Raw genomic sequence first — 22,157 nt, 5'->3', positions numbered from 1 at the left:
TGGAAAGATGATTCTGAAGAGTATCCAAAACAAAGGATCAACCCTAAGCAACTGCACTTTAAAGGATGAGTGTTGCAGATATGCTGTTGAAATGCTTCTGAAACTGCGACATTCACAACAGTGTGGTAAATGAGATAGGTAAAGAGCAGAGGAGGAGGAAGGGCAGTGACCTTTTATTTTATTTTATTTTATTTTATTTTTTGGTGGAACCAAGGATTGAACTCAGGCCCTTGCGCTTGCCAGGCAAGCACTTATTCCACTGAGCCATCTCCCTGGCCCCCACCTTTTAAATAATTGGAAAAGGATGCGTTAATTCCTGAATACCAGGCCAGGGATATAGCTCAGTGCTTGCCTGGCAAGTGCAAGGTCCTGAGTTCGATCCCTTGTACCAGAAAAAAAAATTAACTTAGTTATGTCTCTAAGGACAAAATAAGACTAATAAAATAAATTCAAAACAGATCGACTGTTTGAGTGGAAAAAATAAAACCTTATAGAAAGCCAAAAGAAAATGTGATGAAAGCAATGTTTATGTAAAGAGCTTTGAACCTACAAAGACTAAAAATTAGTTTGGGTAATTAAAGCATCCAAGCGATATAGTATAGTATAGTATTATTTATAATAGGCAAAAAGGTAATAACTTCAAAATAGAAATGCACAAGTATGTGCTTGTGTAGAAGCAGATGCACATGCTATTTGTATATTGCACAAACCAAAGAACAAAAGGTTAGTTCTATACCATGAAGAATTCCAATTCATTAAAAGAAAAGGGTCTTTTTTAAAATATATATGAAAAAAGTCAGCCTTCATAGCTCTCATAAACACAAAAGAAACAATCTGTACCCCATGAGAATACCGAAGAAAGAGCTAGGACCCATCTTCGTACTTCTCAGTGTGCAAGACGAGTATTCACAAGTCTTCAGTGAAGAGATGCTTGGGAAAGCGGCAGTGAAGGCTCATAAATGGCTTGGTTGGAAACCACCCAGGCGTTGGCTTTCTAGCTGTAAAATTATGTCACGTTGCTCTTCTATGCTGTAGTTTATTCCTCTCTGAAAGGAGCAAAACAGTAATACTGACTGTTAGTAGTAATGAGATTTGATGTACATTAAGTAACTAAAACAGTGCAGGGCATAGAGTAAGTGCTCAATTAATGTTCATACCTTAAAATATCTTTTCAGGTTTATAATCTTTCAGTAGTAATTCTATTGCAGTGTCCTGAGGAAATAATCAGAGAGGCATGCACAGATTTGTACAATTAAATAAGTGTGAGCATAGTACATATAAAGCTGGAAACTGAAAACAATCCAAATAGCCAGTATTTAGGGTTTCACTTGGGGCTCATGCAAAAGTTAATAATAGGCAAACGGTATCATGTATATCCTTAAAGTGTATTTAATGATCCAATAAAATGTAAATTTGAAAACACTAAATACAAAATTATATACGAAGTATAATGTCTTTCATTTTCTAAAAAATCATTTATTTAAAATACATACATGTTTTTTTTATCAGAAATACTGCAAGCACAGAATTAAATGGCAGTTATTTCAGGGTTGTAATATTTTCTGTATTTGTCCTCAATTGTCAAATGCGCACAAAGTATTTGCACAATCTGGGGAAAGTGTCACATGGATCATGCTGTTACCCCCAACCCCCAGTCACAAGTTCCCTACTCGATCCCCTCACCTTTGCTCTGGCAGCTGCGGACTGCATTTCGTCGTCGCAGGTGCTGCAGATCCACTTCCGGTCCCCGCTGTGGGGTGTGGCAGGCTCCGTGGCTCCCACGTGCGGTGGGCAGGGAGGGCCCAGGCCAGCTTGCTCAGTCTGCAGCTGCTGCCGATGCTTGCAGCCTCCTGCGCAGCCGCCTTTCCCATCACCTGACCGCCTACTGAGGACACCTGACTGTCCTTTTGTCAGGGCCCCTAACTGAAGGCACTGTGTGCTTACCATATATGGTAATAAGTTGCAATTTGGTAAATCATGATCCCTGCTTCCAGGAGCTGGCAAACGAGACACATGGACTCTCCTATCTACTGGCCGACTGAATGTTGTACATCACAGTTTACAAATTTTACCCCATATCATCTACCTTGTGACGATATGCTGGCAACACTAAGGGTGCCGGAAATGAAAATACTGTTTGGGACAAATACTACTTGATGCATCCTTAAAAAATATTTAAATATACCTGAGATTCAAGCATCACTGGGCATCCTATATTTCATCCCACAACTCTGTTGGTAGTCATTACCCTCACCCTCTCCTGCGACTCAATTTTACAGATGAGGATACTAAACAAAGCCTGAACGAGAACTCAAGTTCTCAGTTTTCTTCTAATGGTACTCAGAGGCTGCCTTGTGTGAAGCAGCATTTGTTTTGCATTTGTGTGTGTATGAATATTCTAACGCGTTCAGGGCCGTTGAATTGTTTTGCTTCCCAATGCTGAGACCTCTGGCTAGTTGGCTTTCTTCCCCTGTGAGCTAGATGAACAACCACAGGGGTGCACAGAGCATCCAGCAGTGGGGATGCTGGGTCAGAGCCCTGTTGCTGTCTGGGTCCCTGTAGATGGGCAGGTGCCCTTCCCTGCTTTATCACACCACACCATGCACCCCATCGGAAGGTGCTGGTGTAAGTACACTGAGGCTTCTAGTCTAAACCCAACTTTAGGGTGCATAAGGAAGAGATTCCCCGGGCTACCAGAGAGATCCACTTGCTCCAGCTTAGCGGTGTCCTTAGCTAAGTGTAGTGCTTGAGTCACACATGCCAAAGGAAGAAGTGTTTCCCATTGTGCTGATTCCTTGTTCTGGAGTGGGCTCTTGGCTGCAGAAGTGGCTGGAAGGCCTGCATCAGGGAGTAGGAGACACCTGTCCTTCTGATCCAGGGTGAAACTCTCTGTGGAGGAGCCACACTGGGTTTTAGGCATTTGTTAAGCATATGCTACTTGACAGATGCTAATTTTAGATGTTTTCTGAATGTTGTGTATCACAGCTTACAAACTGGTCAAGCAATGGCTGTGACTCATCCACATGGCTGACACTGACAAAGGATCTATAAATTATTGTACAGGGTTTCAGGGTAAATCCTGAGGGAATCTGACTGACCTTGTCAGATAAAAAAGTTACATTTTTTGTTATATAGGTCTTGCTATATCTTGGTCTTAACCATCCAGCAGAAAAGTATAAAAATTACCCACAAAATGGATAATTTGTGAAGAAATGTATTTGTTTCAGTTCTAGAGACTGGGTGATCCTGGGCCAAGGAGTTGTATGTGGTAAGGGGCTTGCTGTTTTCCTCATCATTTCTGGTTTTGTTCAGTGAGTGGGCCTAGGATTTCAGGGACATATTCATGAATGTGTGACTCATGTAGACATCAGGAGAAAGTTTTTGTTGTGCTTTTCAGAAGTCTTCTGTCAATGAGATCATTAGCACCCTTTTGTCAGCTGCCCCTCCAACATGCCAGTTCTTGGGTGAAGAAGTAGCATTTCAGGGTCCTGTGGAGAGAACTGAGCATGGAGTGTGGTCTCATCTCAGCCTGGCCTGCTACTTCAGGGCCACTCCACCCTGGAGGGCTATGGAGGCTCTAGATGTTTGCTCTCTTCTTTTCCCTCTGCAGCCTCCCTTCTTCTGCCTGCACTGGGGAATGGTTGAAGGCCTTCTGTATTTCAGGAGGCCGTGTATGAATGTTACAAATTGAGTTCTTTTATCCAAAATGTTTAGGACAAGAAGCATTATAAATTTTGAATTTTGTTTCAGATTTTGAAATCTTTGCATATTCAAAATGAGATATCTTTGAGATAAGACCCAAGTGTAAAGACAAAATTTATTTATGTTTCATATTCACCTTTTATGCAGATTCAAGGCACTCATTTCACATGCTTTTTTTTTTTTTGTGGAACTGAGGATTGAACTCAGGATCTTGCGCATGCCAGGGAAGAGCTTATTCCACTGAGCCGTCTCCCCAGCCCCTTCACATGCCTTTTGTGTGTGTCTGCATTTTCACTGTGCCCCATCACACGAGGTCAAACAAGGAATTCTCCACTTGTCCTGTCACATCAGCATGTGAAGTGTTTTCAATTTAGGAGTGTTCTGGATTTCAGATTCCTGGATTAGTTTCACTCTCTCTGTATGTGCTTAGAGTTGGAGGACTGTTCCTTGAGAACTGTGTGTGGCTTTCAGAACATAGAGAAGGCTCTGATTAAAAAGATTTCACAACTAGGACACAAAGCAACTGAGACAGAGAGTTGAAGTGTGCTGGTTAGGAAGTCCCAGCATCCCGGCGGTCTGTGTTCTGAGTTGGTCTGTGTTCTCTGCTCAGAGTTGGTGAACAGCAACCTCAAAGAAGCATCCACGCCCGGCAGAGGAAGGATCAGATCTTGCTCGTATTTCATTAGATGAGCTTTGAGAGATTCAGAAAGCAGCTGAACAAAACCCCAAACCTATCAAGAGCTTTGTGTTCATTAAAAAGGAGTTGATTTTCTTCCTGAAAAAACAAACAGTTGCTCCAGGCCAGAACTCTCTCATGTTTTTGTTCTGTGCTGAGATACTATGACTTTTGAGTGAAGAATTATTTTAAGATCTGTGCAAGGAAGTGTGGCTGACTTCAGCTGCAAAGAAATTTAAAACAGAGTACTTATAACATTTGTATTTGATAGTTTGCAGTTCTTTAAGCTATTACATTTGATAAATTATATGGCCAGGTGTTAGGTGCATGTACTCCAAAACTAGATTTTGACTTGATCTTAGTACATGTCCTCATAGGTGGAGAGAGAGGGAGAGAGACAGAGAGAGAGAGAGAGAGAGAGAGAGAGAGAGAGAGAGAGAGAGAGAGAAGGAGTTTTACTTTTACAAGTCTAGCATGTGTGAAGTGATTCCTCCCTTACTCATTCAGTGATTTACTGAGTACCTTATGGGGTATGCTACAAGATAAAAGAGATAAGCCAGGGTATCAGGCTAGAGGAGCTAGTGAAGAGAGACAGATCTAAGAACACATATGATGAGTCATAAATTCAATACTGAAAACACTGGGGCAATAGAACTTGAGGTGTCTTAGACACTGGCAGAGGCATAAGAGGAATAATCCATAAAGTGTAAAAATATTTTGATACGTGAAAGAACTCATAAGAAAAAAGGAAATTTCTGGGTGCTTCAAAAACCTGATATCGGGCTGGGGACATGGCTCAGTGGAATAAGCGCTTCCCTTGCAAATGTAAGGGTCTGAATTCAATCCCCAATTCCACCAAAACAACAACAACAAAGCAAAACAAAACAAAACAAAAACCCTGATACCCATGGATCCAGGGCGATTGCTCAGTGGTTTAAAAGCCTGCCTAGCAAGCACAAGGTCATGAGTTCAATCCCCCATATCTCCCCTAAAAAATAAAACAATATTCAAGTACATGAAACACCTAATATTCAAGTACTGAGAGTATTCAGAAATCCCAGCTCTAAATACAGAGAACCCAGACCAGGAATTCTAACATCCAAGTGGGAAAAGACACACCCTTTCCAGTGAAGTCGAGAGAGGCGGGAACAGGGCACCTGAATGAAGCTCAGTCTCCAGAAGTAGACTGTCAAGAGGCTATGCTCACGGGCCCACAAGTGACAGGAAAACCCACCTTCAGTGCCACACCTAAATGAGAGGCAAAGTGCCCTAGAAGATGGCAAAATCTATATCCAATGTACTATTATAGGTGCAAGGTCAAAACTTGTGGAACCTGTGCTGAAAGTGAGAAGAGAGAAATTTGCACCCTGAGATATAAGCCTGAGCTCTAGTTTGGCATCCAGCAATGACTTGGAGTCACTGCCCAAAGGGGCACAGGAAAGGCAGAGAGGCTTAGCTGTGTAATCTGACTTACACATCAGGATGATTCCTTGAGGGTCACAAGAGGGATGGGGCCAGTAAAAGTGGAGAAAGCTACAAGGAAACCATTACCAGTTTCCAAGTGACAGCTCAATTGGACAGCGTGAAGGCTGGCAGAACCTTAGCTCTTCATCTCCATTATTTCCAGTGTACTCCTCACCATAGTACCAGCTCTCTTCACTTCCACTCCTGTCTACTTCCTGGGCAGCCCTGTAGGTCTGAGACCATCTGTATCACAAGATATATAGATATAGACATATATATTAAATGTATATACATGTGTGCACATTTCTCTGTGTGTCTGCATCACTGAACTGAAATGGAGATATCAGCAGGGTTGTACTCCCTCCAGAAACTTTAGAAAGCCCTGATTATTTGGGAATCCAGTGGGTGCCAGCATCCTTTGACTTGTAGCTACATCACTCCAATTTGTCATTCCTCTTGTGTGATGCAGTCTCCCTTTGTTGCCCCCTCAAAGGATAGAGGTGATGGCAGTTGGTCCAGTCAGATAATCCAAGATAGTCTGTCCATCTCAAAATTCATATTTAATGATACTTCCAAAGCTCCTTCTTGCTATATAAGAACATTCATAAGTTCCAGGGGTAAAGACATGGGTGTTTTTAGGAGCCTTTATTTAGCCTATTTCAAAGTAATAAAAACAAAAGCCCACCTAAGGTTATTTGCAAAAAGTTCTATATATAAACAATACATACAGCTATATGATTCTGAAACCTAGATGGGTTTTCTTACACACAAACACCTCAAAAGATAAGGGAAACTTAAAATAATGGAATAAATACCCTCACTGATTTTACTTGCTTATCATTCTATAAACATACAATAAATGATTTAATTGCATTTAAAAAGAAACAGAGGATCTCATGTAAAGCACACTCAGAAGTGTACTTCAGTAGCATGTGTATGTAGGATGAATGTTCTTATCAAACCAAGGAGCCTCTCTCTTAAGGAGATATAGTAAATATTGAGTTAATAAAGGAAACACAATTTCAGGAAGTACTTACACCATATAATTTCCCTTTAAAATTTAATAAACACACAAAAATCAATCTCACTGAGACTTTAAGAAGACAAAATGAGAAGGAAAGAATTGTATTTTCCCTGCTATGAACATTTTCAGTAAGTACTAAAGTTTAAAAAGTGAAGTATTTTTTTCTTTCTTTGAAGATTGTAAGGCAGAGGAATCACTTCCTTAGGTAACTTCTGCTTCCCACTGGGCCAAACGGCTCCCATGTGGTTGGTAATGAATCATGCTACGAGCTCTGAGGAAAACTCTACTGGAAATATGCACGTAAGCACAACCAAGCTGTGGTGACATGAGGAGGAGAAGCAGCCACAGGAGGAGGAGGATGTAATTTATTGAGGGCTCACTACATACTCAGAGTTGTTCTGAGTGCTTTATGACTATTAAACCATGAGGTAAAGGTTATTATTGCCATTTTTATAGTTAAGGAAACTGAAGGGAGGTCAAGTAACTTTCCCCAGATCACATTACTAGGAGATGATAAAGTTGGGATTCCATTCCAGACCATCTCATCTGACTTCTGAGAATTTACCCCAACTAGTGTGCTTTTCGAAAGACAGTACATAAAACAAAGCATTGTATAAAACCACAATAATCTATGATAGGTAACTCTTAGATGCATTCAAAAATTTTATGACTGAACGTATTCCTATACCATTAGGTTTATCCAGGTGCAAAGCTTTGTTTTGGGGGTGCTGGAGATCAGACTCAGGGCTTTTCCCATGTTACACAAACACTCTAACACTGACCTACATCCCCAGCCCAGGTACAAAAGCTTTAAGAAAGGTGAGAAAATGGAAATTATCCAAAAATGTTTTAACCAATCATAAACTCTCTTCTCTCTTTTCCTTTTTAAGCCTCTTTTGACTTACACTCTGCCATCAGTAGATGTATCACAGTTTATTGGGGTTTTTCATTCCTTCATTGTTTCTCTCATAGATGGCTGTGAGTAATGGTTTCTGCATATTATAGCTAAAGCCTCCTCACACACTCTGGACTACTTGGCTGCAGAAGACGATGTTTTATAGTAAAATCTATGCTTATTAGAAAAGTCCTTTGACTGATACTTAGAGCTCTTGCTTAGTTGAGATTTAGTTGTTTAGAGTTTTTCTCTTGAGTCTACCTCTGACCTTCTGGGCTTTATTCTCTGGAATAAAAGAAGCTAAGAGCACTTTCTCCCCAATACCCTTTGTTATGGCTTGTATCGATTTGCACCCCTAAAGCATCATACCGTCATAGGTTGGGCTTTTTCAGGGGTGGCTGGATCTAGAGTGTGTGATGCTGGGATTGATTCATGGCTCAAAGCTAGGATCAAAGGCACCAAGAATAAGGGTGTGAGCGCTACTCACCCCAAATGCCCTGGATATGATATAAGAGATAAAAATAACAGTGGCTATCCTTTGCTTGTTTTGCTATTTTCTGCCTACCATGAACTAGTTCTTCTCTGCAGTGCTCCTCTGCCACGCCACCCTACCTTGGAACCATCTTATTATGGACTGATACCTTTATAATCTGTGAGCTAAATAAATCTTTCCTGGGGCTGGGGAGATGGCTCAGTAGAATAAGTGCTTGCTTGGCAAGCACAAAGGCCAGCTTTCAATCCCCGGTTTTGGCATAAAAATAAATAAATAAAATAAATAAAAATAAAAATAAATAAATCTTCCTCCCTTAACTTTGGACATTGGATATTATGTCTCAGCATAGAAATAGATAATCAAGATATCACTGAAGTAACTAACATTGCATCTGTCTTTCCTGTCTTGATTAGCAAGTCTTCTTGCAATGTTCAATATTTCAGTATTCACTGATAATAATGCTCCTCTGTGAGTAGGAGTCTCCTCTGGAATAGCAGCTAAATTCAAGTAACCTGCATTTAGATTGAGCTTTCTCCAGTGGAAATGATGCTTTCCTTCGTTGAAATATCTGTTTAAATATTTTTTCTAGTTTTTTACTTGACTTTTAAAAAAATTGTGAAGGTAGTTTTGTTTTGTTTTGTTGCTGATGATGGAACCCAAGGGAGTCAGCCATACCAAATACATGCACTACTACTGAGCTACACCCCAAAACTACCCCTTGAGAGTTTTATGGAATTGAAATATAAATTCTTTGTCACACATGTAATTTAAAAACATTTTCTTTAACTTCAAAGCTGTTTTTGTAATCACTTAGAGCCTATTTTTTTTTCTGTATTTTCAGGGAAGGGTCTACAGGGTGCTCAGGGTCTCACTACTAGATTGTACTCCTACTGACTCTCCTGTTTACAGCCTCCTAAGTGCTGGGATTACAGGTGTGCGACCCCACTCCCAGTCTCAATTGCTGTCTCAGTGCACCCCAGGGGTGGGACTGGCATTGAAGGCCTGGAGCTGGAACCCCCAGCTCCTGTGCTAGAGCTTTTCTAGGAGAAAATATTTTACATTTTGATGACTTCCAATACATGACTTTTTTTAAATGAATGATGTGTTGGCGTGGTATCTTGAAATTCAACTAATCAAATATAAACAAGATTTTTCTTCCATTTCCTCAAAAGTTTTATAATTTTGCATTTAAATCTGCAGCACATATTCCATTAATTTTTGCCTAGGATGTGGGTTTTAGGTAAAGGCTTCTTTTCTTGTTCATGCATACAAAATTGTCTCACAAGCATTTGCCCTAAAACACATCTTTCCTCCTTTGAACTACCTTCATAGTTTCAAAAGGCACCAATGTTGTGTATTTGTGTGGGTTTATTTCTGGATTTTTTTGCATTGATTATTGTGCCTGTCTTTTCTCCAGTGTCACAGCCTTGTTACTGTAGGTTTATAGGAAAAGTTTTGAAATTAAGGCGATTTGTCCAACTTGCTTTCATTTTCAGTTTCCCATATTTTTTGATCATTCTAGTACATTTGCTTTAACTTTTTGTACAAAGTTTTAAATCATTTTGTTAGTTAAGATTATCACACTCACATAGAACACATAGTGATCTTTACATAGAAAGAAACAGAAAATATAGAGATGGATCACAAACTATCGAATCCAAGCAGGAGAGAGGAACAGATTAAAAAAGACAACAGTCAGTCAGGACCTGTGGAAAATACTAAAAATACCCTAATGTTTATGTTGTTAGGATTTGAGGAGAAAAGAGTACAATAAAGAAAAGATATGAAAAAAATCTATGACTGAGACCTTTTCAAATTTTGAAAAAAGTTTAAACCTAGAGATCATAAAAGATTTCCAAACAGGGTTAGTTAAGGAAACGTACACTCAGAGTATCACAATCAAACTTTTGGAAATTGAAAACAAAAGAAAATCTTAAAAACAGTGAAGGGGAAATTATGTAGTATAATTTCTAATACAACAATGATTCAAATGAGTATTCGGGAACTGTAGAACCCAGAGGTATCGGGCACTCTCAACGTGTGGAAATAAAAGACTGATCATCTGAGAAGTCCAGGTCCAGGCTGAACCTGAAATAAAAGCATGTCCACACCGAGGAAAATTCAGCCAGTGGATGGTGAGGGGCCTGCTCACAATGTAGCCATGCCATCTGAAGGAAAGGGAATCGCTTCTCACCCTCTTGGCTAAGACCGAGTGTGGAGGAAAAGGAAAGGATAAATCTTGGAATCTCAAAAATAAAGGAAGAGCAACAGATAAAGAAAACATCTAGCTAAACAACATTATTCTGCTCTGGAAATACTTTCACGGCTAAAATAAAAAAATGCTTAATAATGAAATAATCATGGTATATGGATGTAATATATAGGACAATTATAACATGAAGGGACCAATGTGGTAGAAAGTTTTTACATTCCACCATTAAACTTGATACCAAAAAAGTTAAGTTTGTGATATAAGAAATGTGAGATGAATTATAAAACATGATACTCAAGTTAAAATGAAATGTGAAGTCAAGTTTAAAAAAGACAGGAACCAGAACCAGAGCAACTAAAAATGTGACTAACGTGAAAACAAAATAACAGACCTAAATCCAAATTTGACTTATGATAGAAGGAAACCATGAATGTTTAAATTTTTAAAAGTTTATTACAGTAAAAGTCACACTGCCAACAATCCCCTTGAAATCCTTGACCTACGCTCAAATGCACTTACTCCACGACCTGCTACTTTCTGAATCTGTTGTGGAAGATCTTTGAAAATCTCTTTAGTCGCCCTGTTGACTTGTTCTCTGCAATCTGTACAAAATGCTTACCTTTCACGCTCACTTTGGCTTTGGGAAAGAGAAGCTGTGCAGTGGCAGATCTGGTGAACACTGAAGAGGAGGACACATTAGAATGGCTTTACAAGTCTACTGTTTTATTTGGTAGTGTTTGGTAGCAGCATTTGCCAAGGAGAGAGCAATTCCAGAACTGCTTCAGAAAGTGACACTCATTAAAATAAAATCAATTTTTAATAGCTTAAAAAAGAAAGTGGCAAGAATGATAGCATAAATGTCTGAGTGAGGGGTAGTATTTGGGAGGATTATGGAAATGTGTCCTTTACTTTAAATTTTAAAAACTTGTATATTCATAATATATTTTTGATCACCCCTTGTATATAGAGAATTATACTAAATGTCAGTGAAGCAGCTCACGGAAAGATAGAAACTGAGTATACTTTTAAATGACCCAAGTGATAAGCTATTTTACAATAAACACATTCATAATATAATGATATAGTTACATACGTGGAAGAAATTTACCAAGGAAAAACTGGTCCAGTGAAAGCTAGAGAAGCCATGTAATCCAACAAAGTAGATTTCAGAGTGAGTAAGTTATCAGGGATAAATAGGGATATAAACGGAGATACGATGATAAAGGGATTGGTTCACCATGAAGACATAACAGTCCTCAGTGTATGTGCCCCTAAATGGCAAGACTTTAAATGACATGATGCAAAAGCTCATAACAAGAGAGGAGAAATTTCTGAAGCTCCATAATTACATTTGGCAATTTCAACACTCCTATCTCAATAATATTAGAGCCAACTGAAATTCAGCAGGGATAAAGAATTGGACAATGTCATCAACTCACTGGATCTAAATCATGTTTATAGATACTTCTACCCATAACACTAGAATATACATTCTTCTTAAAAGTACTTGGAATGGTCAACAAGATAGATCATACTCTAAATCTTAAAACAAACATTAAAAAAGAATTTAAATTATGTAAAAAATCAAAATATACTCTTTGATCTATAATGCAAATAAGTTAAAAATTAATAGTCCCAAGCAAGGTAAAAGAAAAATTCCCACTTAGAAATTTTTAAAAAGTCCTTCTCAACAAGGTATGAAGCAAAGAGAAAACTGTAAGTTAAATTAGAAAATAATTTTAACTGAACAAATAAAATAATACAAAGACTTGTGAGATACAACTACTCTAGTGTTTGAGGGAAACTTAAATATCAAGTGCTTATATTAGAAAAGATATACCTAACTTAAATTATTTAAATTTCTATCTAGAAAAGAATAAGATGAACTCAAAAAAGACAGATAGAAAGAAAAAAGTAAAGTGGTGGAAACAAAGGAAGATATGAGGAAAGGCAAATTTTGGCCTCACCACTGTCTTTTCTTTATTTTTTTAAACTTAGGAAAGGGTCTACTGAGTGTACAGGGTCTTGCTGTGTAGTCAGACTCGTAGTGATTTTCCTGTTTTCAGCCTCCCAAGTGCTGGGATTACAGACTAGCAACACCACACCCAGTCTCAATCGCCACACTCCAAGGGCAGGGCCAGCATGGGGATCAAACCCAGGCCAGTGCACTGTGCATAAGCAGAAGCTTTAGTTCATTGAGCTATCAGGCTAGCCCCAGACTCACCACTTTCATTCAACACCATACCATGCAGTGCACTTTGTAACCAGCACCATGGCAAATAACAAGAGGGGAAGCAGGTGACCTTTATAAGTCTAATGGCATATAGGCTTAAGGATGACAAACTTCACTGGTCAGAGGGGAAACCACTCTAAATGAAAGGAAAATAATGAGAATCTGTCAGAGGATGTTATACTGTGTGTGTGTGTGTGTGTGTGTGTGTGTGTGTGTGTGTAAGAAAATTTTGATAGGGTGTCCTATATTTTAGAAGATATTTATAGAAGGTAGCAATGAAGAGTTAGGGATATAGCTCAGTGGCAAGAGCACTTGCCTAACATGTGTGAGGCTATGGGTTGTCCCCAGTACCACACAAAACAAGTAACAAGAAAGGTGGCAAGACTTTTTCTAATATATTTAGAAATGCAGGACATTTAGAAATGCAGGACAATAACTTTTTGAGAGGTAAAAGAAAATACCAAGAGCAAAGGCATGAGGACACAAAGAAAATGGCCCATATAAAGACAAGAAGAAAGGGTTAAGATTTCTTGTTTTCAGAATTAATGGCTACTTGTATTTATGAGCTTATATTTTTATATTTTGCTCTAAATCTTTAAAAATGTAATCCTTTTTTACATGGAGATAGTCATGTTAGGCTTAGCTGCTTAAATAAACTTAAAAGTTCTATTTTTGACAGAAAAATAATTGCGTGTAAAATCATGTTTGTCTATGTTTCTCATTTAAATATGCTTAGATTATGATCTCCTTCTGGCACCAAAGCTGTGGGATGTGGCTTTGAGACTGTGCTCTTTTGGGGTGGAATTCTGGTCCCAGTGATAACTTGTGACCTCACAAAAGCTACCTGACTTCTTTGTGTTTTAGTCTTCAAAGCTGTGAAGTGGGACAAGCCAAATAGCTCAGTGGATTAAAGGACCTGCAAGCAGGCGCAGGGACTGGGGATTCGATCTCCCAGCCTACTGTGCCAGCCACACCCCCAGGGCATGCTGAGATGGCAATTGAGACTGGGCATGGTGGCACATGCCTGTAATCCCAGCTCTTGGGAGGTTGTAAACAGGTGGATCACTATGAGTAGGATCTAGTAGTGAGACTCTAAACACCCTGTAGACCCTTCCCTAAAATACTAAAAAAAAAAAAAAAAAAAAAATCTGTAAGGTGAAGAAAACACCAGGAAGATCCACATCACATGTTGCTAAAGGTACTAAAAAGGTAACAGCTGCAAGGTGCCTAGACTAGTCTCTGGCCAAAGAAGGATGGATGTTAGCTAGTATCTTAGCTAACACCACTATCTCCACCAATTACACATGATCTAAATTGAAGATTTAGTGCCTGGCTGGATACAGACTAACAAAACCAAAAGTCATACCTTGAAGAATGTCTGTTAGCCGATGAATGGAAAAAGAATGTGCGATATTTATATACAGTTGAGTACTACTGGGTTATAAAGAAGGATAAATTTGAGTAACTTGTGGGAAGATGGCTGCATCCTAAATGTTAATTGAAATAAATCGGACACACAAGGCGAAATATCACATGGTTCCCTTTGGACACAGAGGCTGAAATAACTCACTGGTTTTTCTTACATGAGAAATCCCAAGTCTAGGCAAATTAAAGAGTGAAACAAAAATGAGATACTAGAAAACAAGGAGGTAGATCTTTTGCAAAAGGGGAAGGCACCAAGAGTTGGAAGGAAGGTGGAGTCAGAGAAGGGAAAAGAAGAAGAAAATAAATGAATATGTGTTAAATGTATGCAACAACTCCTCCCATTAAGTGTAATCATTAAAAAAAAAACAAAAAAGAAAACACATACTTTTATTTGGCAGTAAATGTGCTATTGGTGCTACTTATTTCCCCACAGAATGGTGTCAGAATACTCCGTAGAAGATAAAATTTCCTATAGAGGGATTGTATCGAGAATACAGGTTGTGAGGGAAACCAAGCATTGTTGTCTGCAGAAGAAAGAGCTTTATCTGCCCTACATGCATACCTGCACATTTCTGTTGCTTTTCTACTGTGGAATACTGTTAGAAGAATTCAGATCCAAGAATGCTGACAAGCCAACCTTACAGAGAAGGAAAGATCAGCTATAGGAATTTTTTTTAGATGGTTTAATTTATTTATTTCATTTTTCTTTTTTCCATAACTTCATTGATAAACAAATAGTGATGAGAGTTTCAAAGCAAATTGGTAGGACATTTTCAATAATTAACACATTGCATACATTCTTCTTAGTGATTATTTGCTGTACAAGATGCAGACATGATATCCTATTTACAAACTCTATTAGAACAAATCCTTCTATTCATTAAGAGAATATAACTATATATCTATCCTAACCATTTTGTATGCACAGATACAAAATGGACATTCATCTATATCCCTTTTTTGGTTTAGTTCTGCCATTTGAATATTATAGGTGTGTTAACTCAGCAAAATATTCTAAAAGAGTCCAGTAGTCCATAATAGTATTGGGTCTTCCGCTTGACTGGCAGTGTCAGAAATTGTTGACCTGATCCTCTACAGCTCAACATAACATCATGGCTTTACTTCTTATATTTCATTTTTATTCTTTTCTGTTAGATGGTTAAGACCAAGATAAAGCAAGACCTATGCAACAAGAGTTGTAGCTTTTGGATCTGCTAGGGTCAGTGAAATTCACTCAGGATTTCATATGTCTCTGTGAAAGCCTGAGAGAATGTTTTCTCTCCATGTGACTCTCCTTAGGCATACTCCACATCAATGATCATTTTCCTGTTTGGTCCCATAATCTCCTTGATCAGAAAATTTGGGACATTACTGAGTTACATGACGTTACAGTACAAGTTCTGATATATCCTGAGTCTTAATTGACCTTGGAAGGCTAGAGCCAAAATGTTGGCTTTCCTTGCAGCCCTCCTATAAGGAGTTTTGAGAACAATCAAAGCAAACACAGAGAGGAGTTTATAAAACATGTTGATCTTTTATGTCTCAGAGGAATGGATAAACAGTAGCGTTGATAAGAAGGGCCCCAGCTCCTATGTGAAAGTGTTGGATAATGTTATCTTTCCTTTCACTTTAAGTAAAGGGAACTTGTGATTCTTTACTTTCTTGGGAAGTACTTCAATCAAAATATAGAAATTAGCACCTCATAGATTCTTGTTTATCCCAAGAATAAAAACGGGAATAAAGCACAAATTAGATTTGTAACCATCAACTGTATTGAGTAAGGTCCAAGTTCTTATTTAAAGTTGAGGTTCCCCTTCATCCAAATAGAGTAAAATTGAAATAATTGCAGAGCTTCAAGGTCAGAGTGTATTTGGGTTGGCTAGGAGTCTACTTGTTCCACAAACAGTGAAATTTGTATCAGACCACTGTCAAATTTACAGGATGCAGTGATGCCACACGATCTGCCAGGATTGCTCACTCATATCCAAGCCATCCTTGGCAAGCAGAATTTCCAGCAATGATGATAATATTGATGATATAATGCAAGAAGTGGTTGCTCTTTATCGAGCTGTTAATATTACAGCATTTTGTTCCAAAATTTCTTGAAAATGAGACTGTCTTCATTATGCTTAGTAAATACACAGATTCTTAGACTGCAAATTCACATTTGTCACAACTCTGAAGAATTAATGTGGAATATTTGGGGAATCCTGTGTCAGGATGGCTATGTGATAAGTACTCTACTTCCCATCCATTAATCATAGTTCACTTCTACAATGGTGTACAGTGAATTCTGTCCTTCATCCTATCATGTAGAAGTTTGAGGCATGAAGTGGTTTGCTGATGGCCACAGATTGGAAAAGCATTACCCACCAGCGCATTCGTTATGGTCTGATGTTGAATGGCAGTAGAAGCCCTGACAGGCTTAGCTGGCCTTCAGGAGAGTAAAGAGGATATGAAGAGCAGATGTCATTTCAGTCTGCCCCTCTGCCCTAAAGAATTCACCCCTGTGTTTCTCATTTGTTTGTCTGCATTTCAAGTTTCTCTCCCCATTGGCTTCTTCTTTCCATTTGCTTCTTCCCCTCTGCCGTGAGTCCCAAGACTAAGATTTAAAGAGCTTACACTTTAGTAAGAGAGATAAGACCCATGCATATGGCAAACTGCAGCAAGTGTGACCAAAGAGGTACAGAGACAATGTTGGGAAAGAGATAAAGAAGTCCTGTTTTGGGACACAGGAGAAGATACAGCCCGGTTCAAGTCACTTACACAAATGGTGCAATGTTGGTAGGTTTTCTACTGGCAGAACTTGGGTGAGATCACCAAAAGAATATTTTGCTCCTTTTCTTTATTTTGAAAACTGGGCTTCTGAAACCTAGACCAAGTAGGGAAAAATAAATCTGAGTCCCAGTGATGGCTTTGCAGTGTAAGTCATCTGTTTCAAAATAGGACAGAATTACAACCAGCTGGTACTGATTTTCAACTCCTGACCCCTGCAGAAGGGGTGAGAATTCACCAAATTCTCCATTCCTTGTTCAGGGCAGCAGGCTGTGTTTCCCTCACAGGGTGCTATGTATATTATGGGGGCATTTTTTTTGCTTTTACTTTTAATTTTGTTAGTAACCACAAGCCACACTGTTCTGTTATTTTGAAGATAGCATTTGTAAATTGAAAATAGAAGAAGGGTACAGAATGTGCAGTGTTTCCTAGCTCATTGTTCTATGTCCACAAAAAATATTTTAAAAGGAAAATTCTACACTTTTTAGGTTAACAGCAACAATGTTATTATCCTCCCTATAATTTATAATGAATGCTAAGAAGTAAGTACTTGCGTACCTCTTCTGACTTTTTCACCTCAGCTACAAACTGGGGTGGCCCAAAAGTTCTCAATATTTTCTAATTAAGATACAAATTAGATAGCCAAGCGTTGTGCCTCCAAAAGGTAGGTTGAAGTCCTACTCTCCAGTATCTACAAGTGGAACCTTATATGGAAATAGGGATTTTGGAGATTTAATCCAGTTCCAATGTGGTCAGTATAGAGGGTTCTAATTCAGTCAGGAGCCAGCCTTGTAAAAACACAAACAGATGAAGAAGGCAGTGTGAAGGTGGACCCAGAGAGTGGAGTGGTGTGCCCATAGCCAAGGAGCACCAAGGCCTGCTGACCCTCAGCGGAGGCTGCAGGAAAGCACAGACCTGCTTTTCCCTCTGAAAGAACTGATGCTGCATGCTGATTGCAGACTTCTAGCCTCCAGTCTGAGAGAATAAATTTCTACCCTTTGAAACCACCCACTCTAGCAGCCTCAGGAAACACATCTACCACCTTCACGAAAACTGCCCACAAACGGACTCTGTGTAGGATTACACATAAAATTTAACCAAAACACTTAATCTGACAACTGTTATAAACATGAAAAATACTATCACATGAAAGATACAAGATATTATGGGGGACGCTAGGCTACTCTGATGGAAAAACAAAAAGATTTATCATGAGAATTTTGTTATAGGAATATGAGATGGTTTTATCCAGGAGTGGACAAGCTGTGGCCGGGAGGCCATGACGAACTCACATCTGTCATTGGACAGCCCCTAAGCTTATGAAAAGTTTCTACTTTTATCTTTTCTCTTGTCTTCTCTTCTCTCCTCTTCTTCCTCTCCCCTTCTCCTGCACCTCTCCTCCCCTCCTCTTCTCTTTCCTCTTCTCTGTACTGTGGAATTGAGGCTCAAGCCTTTGCACTAAGCTACACCTGTAGCCTTTATTTTTCTTTTTTAAAATTTTAAGACAGGGAATCATCCTGCCATTAAGTTCCCCAGGCTGTGCTCAAACTTGTTTGTTTGTTTGTTTTCGGAACCAGGGATTGAACTCTGACCCTTATGCTTGCCAGTCAAGTGCTTATCCTAAGAAGCCATCTCCCCGGCCCCTGTGCTCAAATTTGTGATCCTCCTGTCTCATCTTCTCAGACTGTAGCTTCTACTTTTTGTGGGTTCTTGAATGTGGTCCAGCTCTCTTTTCCTTCCATCCTGAACATGTCTCCACAGAATTAGAAGATGAAAGACTCATTGAATGAAAGGATTTCTAGATGGCCAGAAAACTATGTGGACCAAACCCTCAATTTCCAACCTACATTTTACTATTAAACAGGAAATAAATCTTAATCATATTACATCATAAAGATATTAAACCTAAACAGATGAGAGTTTTGTGTTATGATACTTATCTATTATTATTACTATCCTAGCCTAAAAGTTACTATGTCTTTATCTAAACTCAATTATGACTCTTTGTTTTTTTGAATCCCAACACTCAATTCTAAATTACACCAGAAAAGTATTCAGTGGTGACCACATGTGGCCCACAAAGTGCAAAATGTTTTCTATATGATTCTTTACGAAAAGGTTTAGCAGCTATTGTTCTGGTCTGGTGATTGACTGGTTGATTTTGTGTTGTTGGTCCCAGAAAGCCCAGAGTCTCATGTATGCTAGATATCTGTCTATCTATCATCTATCTATCTATCTATCTATCTATCTATCTATCTATCTATCTAATCTATCTATCTATCTGGAATAGATTTTATGTATATGTATATATCAACAATAGAATATATATGTATATTTCTCCTTATTATTGTACAAGAAATAAATCTTCATTACATTATATCACTGAGACATTAAATATAAACAGATGAGAATTTTGTGTTACAATACTTATTGTTTACTATTTTTATCCTAGCCTATCTATCTATCTATCTATCTATAATAAACAAGGTTGCTCTTCTTGATGAGGAAGTATCTGTACTCGAGCCTCACTCTCAGCCCACCTAGTAGCCCCTAAGCTGATAATCACTAGAGTGATATTGGCGACAGTTGAGTGCTTACAGTGTTTCACAGTAGTGCTACATATGTCCTATACACTCTTGAACTGACAATAATCACTCGAGGGAAGTGCTCTAGTTATCCCATCTTCATACATGACAGAACTGGAGCTTAGAGAGATAAAATAAATTCACACTTCTGACAAATAGCAAAACTGCACTTGTCTGGCTATCCCTCTGGCTTCCACACCTCTAACTCCACCACACAGCAACCCAGTTGCTCTTATTCAGCCCCACCTCCTCTCTGAAGGTCCTAAGATCTAGAAGGATGAAGACATTTGGCACGGATCACAGGCTAGTTTTCCACTGGCTGGGTCAGGAGTCTCCTGACTTGCTCATCCTGACTGACTGTGGGCTGAGAGGACACTGACCAAGCTGGCTCAGAGAAGAATGACAGATACCAGGGTGAAGGACTTTACACTCTCCTTCTCCTGTTCATCAGTTCGCTAGGCTAGAGGATGAGAGTCTTGTAGGCTAGGCACAGGAGGACCACTGTTTCCCCCTCAGTGACCCTTTCTTTTCTTGCTCTCCTAGGCAGGACTTCCCTCAGCAAAATCTGCTGCTGGCCTCCTACCTCATGAGCAGCCCCCTGCATGCTCTCTTCTCCAGAAGCTGCTAGCAATGGTCGTTAGGCACTTTTCTCAGTCTAGCTTGGCCGGACCTTCTTGCACCCCACACTGCAAGCGTGGATCTATCTTCAAATTTAGACTGTAACTATTCAAGAATCTGCTGGTACATGAAAGTATCTCAGAGCTACCTTGATTTACATTGGCTAATTCCTTTTTAAACCCCCATCAGGATTAGTCTATCCGAAGTTTACATTTATAGGAAATTAAGCCTAGCCTCATACTTGGGACCAGCGGCTCTTTCCTTCACTAGGAAATGCTAGATGTGTTAAGTTTACCTTCCTCTTTATTTACGATGCATTATGACAACCATATCAGCTCAACTAATGGTTTTAGACCAATGAATTTAATGGCTATAAATGTGTACTTGTACTTGTGGTGATAATTGTGTAATTCCATTGTGCACTTAATAAGCATATGACCTTATGAGATACATACAACTATAATTCCCATTTTACAGATGGGGAAACTGAGGTATAAAAAAGTTAAGCAACTTGGGACACAGAACCAGTAAGTATGGAGCTCGACCTTGAAATTTTGTATAAGGTAGGGGCACCTTTGCAGACTCCAACCATGTGCCAAGCCTTCTTGGTGCATTATGTATACACTGAGAAATTCTGCAATACATGCTTGTATGTTATCTCTGGTTTTTCCTCTGTTTTCCCCCATTAAGCAGCTAGGCCTTCTGTAAAGCTTCAGGGAAGGGAAAGCCATCAAAATGAAGATAACAGAGGACACATGTTTCTTAGCTCTTGAGGATCAAATACCAGGTGCTGGTCATAAATTGAAGATCTCAAAGATCAGATGAAAAGCTAGGAATGCTTTTTCTCCAGACCAGAAAAGTCTTCATATTAGAGAAGAAAGGGAGTCAGAGAATCCAAGAAAACCGACATGGTGGTGGAGACCCTGGGACAGGATCTGGTGAGCATTTACTACCTGCTCTGCAGCTCTGCAGCTCTGAGTGGGACAACCGTGGACCCTTCAGACAGGGCTGAGAGGCTGAGAGTGGGAAATCCGGGAGGTGCCGTGTCTTCCCTTTGCCTTAGATGAGGACACCCTGATTTGACTAAGATTACATCTTCATCACTAAGCCAAATGGAAACTCAATGTAGAAATAAAGTTAAAGTTATGGAGAAATAAAGGAAGTTGCATTTCCCATATAGCCAAGTTTGGGACCCATGTGTACCCACACATTCACTCTCTTTATTGTGTGCAATATTACTGTAGAGTCATTTTTTATATTTTCTCCACATTCTATCATTTGATTACAGAGTGGAAAAATTACTTGCCCAGGGGACACAGCTATTAAGTAGAAGAAAAAGTGCCTGAAGAGACAAATGGAAAATAAACAGTGAAGGAAAAGAAATAGAATCTATAAGGCACAGCCCCCTGAGTTGTAAACATCCCTATAAAGAACATTTCTCTATTTCTACCAATAAAAGTAAGCATTTTGTCGGGATATACTTACATTTTACTTGGTGCAATGATCATTTCCTGGGTGCCTTTTCCTGAAACTCTAGCTTGGGGTCCAACATTGAAAATATAGCCAGCCTTCACAAAGGAGTTATTCAGAAGTTTTACTGATGAAAAAAAAAAAAAAAAAAAAAAAAAAAACCTTCTACCATTTTTTGGAAGTAAAGCAGTTGAAGGCAGAAATATGTTATGAATGGCTGCTCATAAAGCCATGCCAGCGTGTATGCTATCACAGCATTCAAGTATTTTAACCTGCTGTGAACTTGCTTGTGATAAATCATGGGAAAACTAAAGAGAGCTATCTTTAGTCACTGCACCGTTTCACTGGCTCAAGTCATTCACGGGTCTAAAAATACAATTTATATCATCAGATTCCTGAAATTCCTTCAGTGCTTACATTCTGATTTAAGCAGCATTAAAGTAGGGTGATTAGACTGAGGAGTCCAAGGCTACTGACCAATGTCCCCCTGAGTACTGGCTGTCCATCAGATCAAGGACACTGTTTATGGGACTCACAGCACCAGCACTATTAGCATGTGGCTGATGGGCTGGGAAGGCTTGGGAT

The 22,157-nt window shown here is 39.1% G+C and overlaps 2 long non-coding RNA genes across 2 annotated transcripts; both read right to left on the bottom strand.

Moving 5' to 3' along the window:
- Positions 1-223: 223 nt before the first annotated feature.
- On the bottom strand, positions 224-3,000 carry LOC111813746. Its single transcript, XR_002818921.1, has 3 exons — positions 1,684-3,000; positions 1,158-1,212; positions 224-1,046 (listed from the first exon to the last, which is right to left on the bottom strand). It is a non-coding gene; the product is annotated as an uncharacterized LOC111813746 (long non-coding RNA).
- Positions 3,001-3,928: 928 nt separating this feature from the next.
- On the bottom strand, positions 3,929-21,708 carry LOC101590694. The gene is made up of 3 exons (XR_002818919.1): positions 21,588-21,708; positions 5,930-6,085; positions 3,929-4,601 (listed from the first exon to the last, which is right to left on the bottom strand). It is a non-coding gene; the product is annotated as an uncharacterized LOC101590694 (long non-coding RNA).
- Between the last annotated feature and the right edge of the window lie 449 nt (positions 21,709-22,157).

The sequence above is a fragment of the Octodon degus genome, unplaced genomic scaffold, assembly GCF_000260255.1.
Source record: "Octodon degus isolate 3935 unplaced genomic scaffold, OctDeg1.0 scaffold00219, whole genome shotgun sequence".
Lineage (NCBI taxonomy): Eukaryota > Metazoa > Chordata > Mammalia > Rodentia > Octodontidae > Octodon > Octodon degus.
This window is presented reverse-complemented; position numbering and strand designations above follow the sequence as displayed.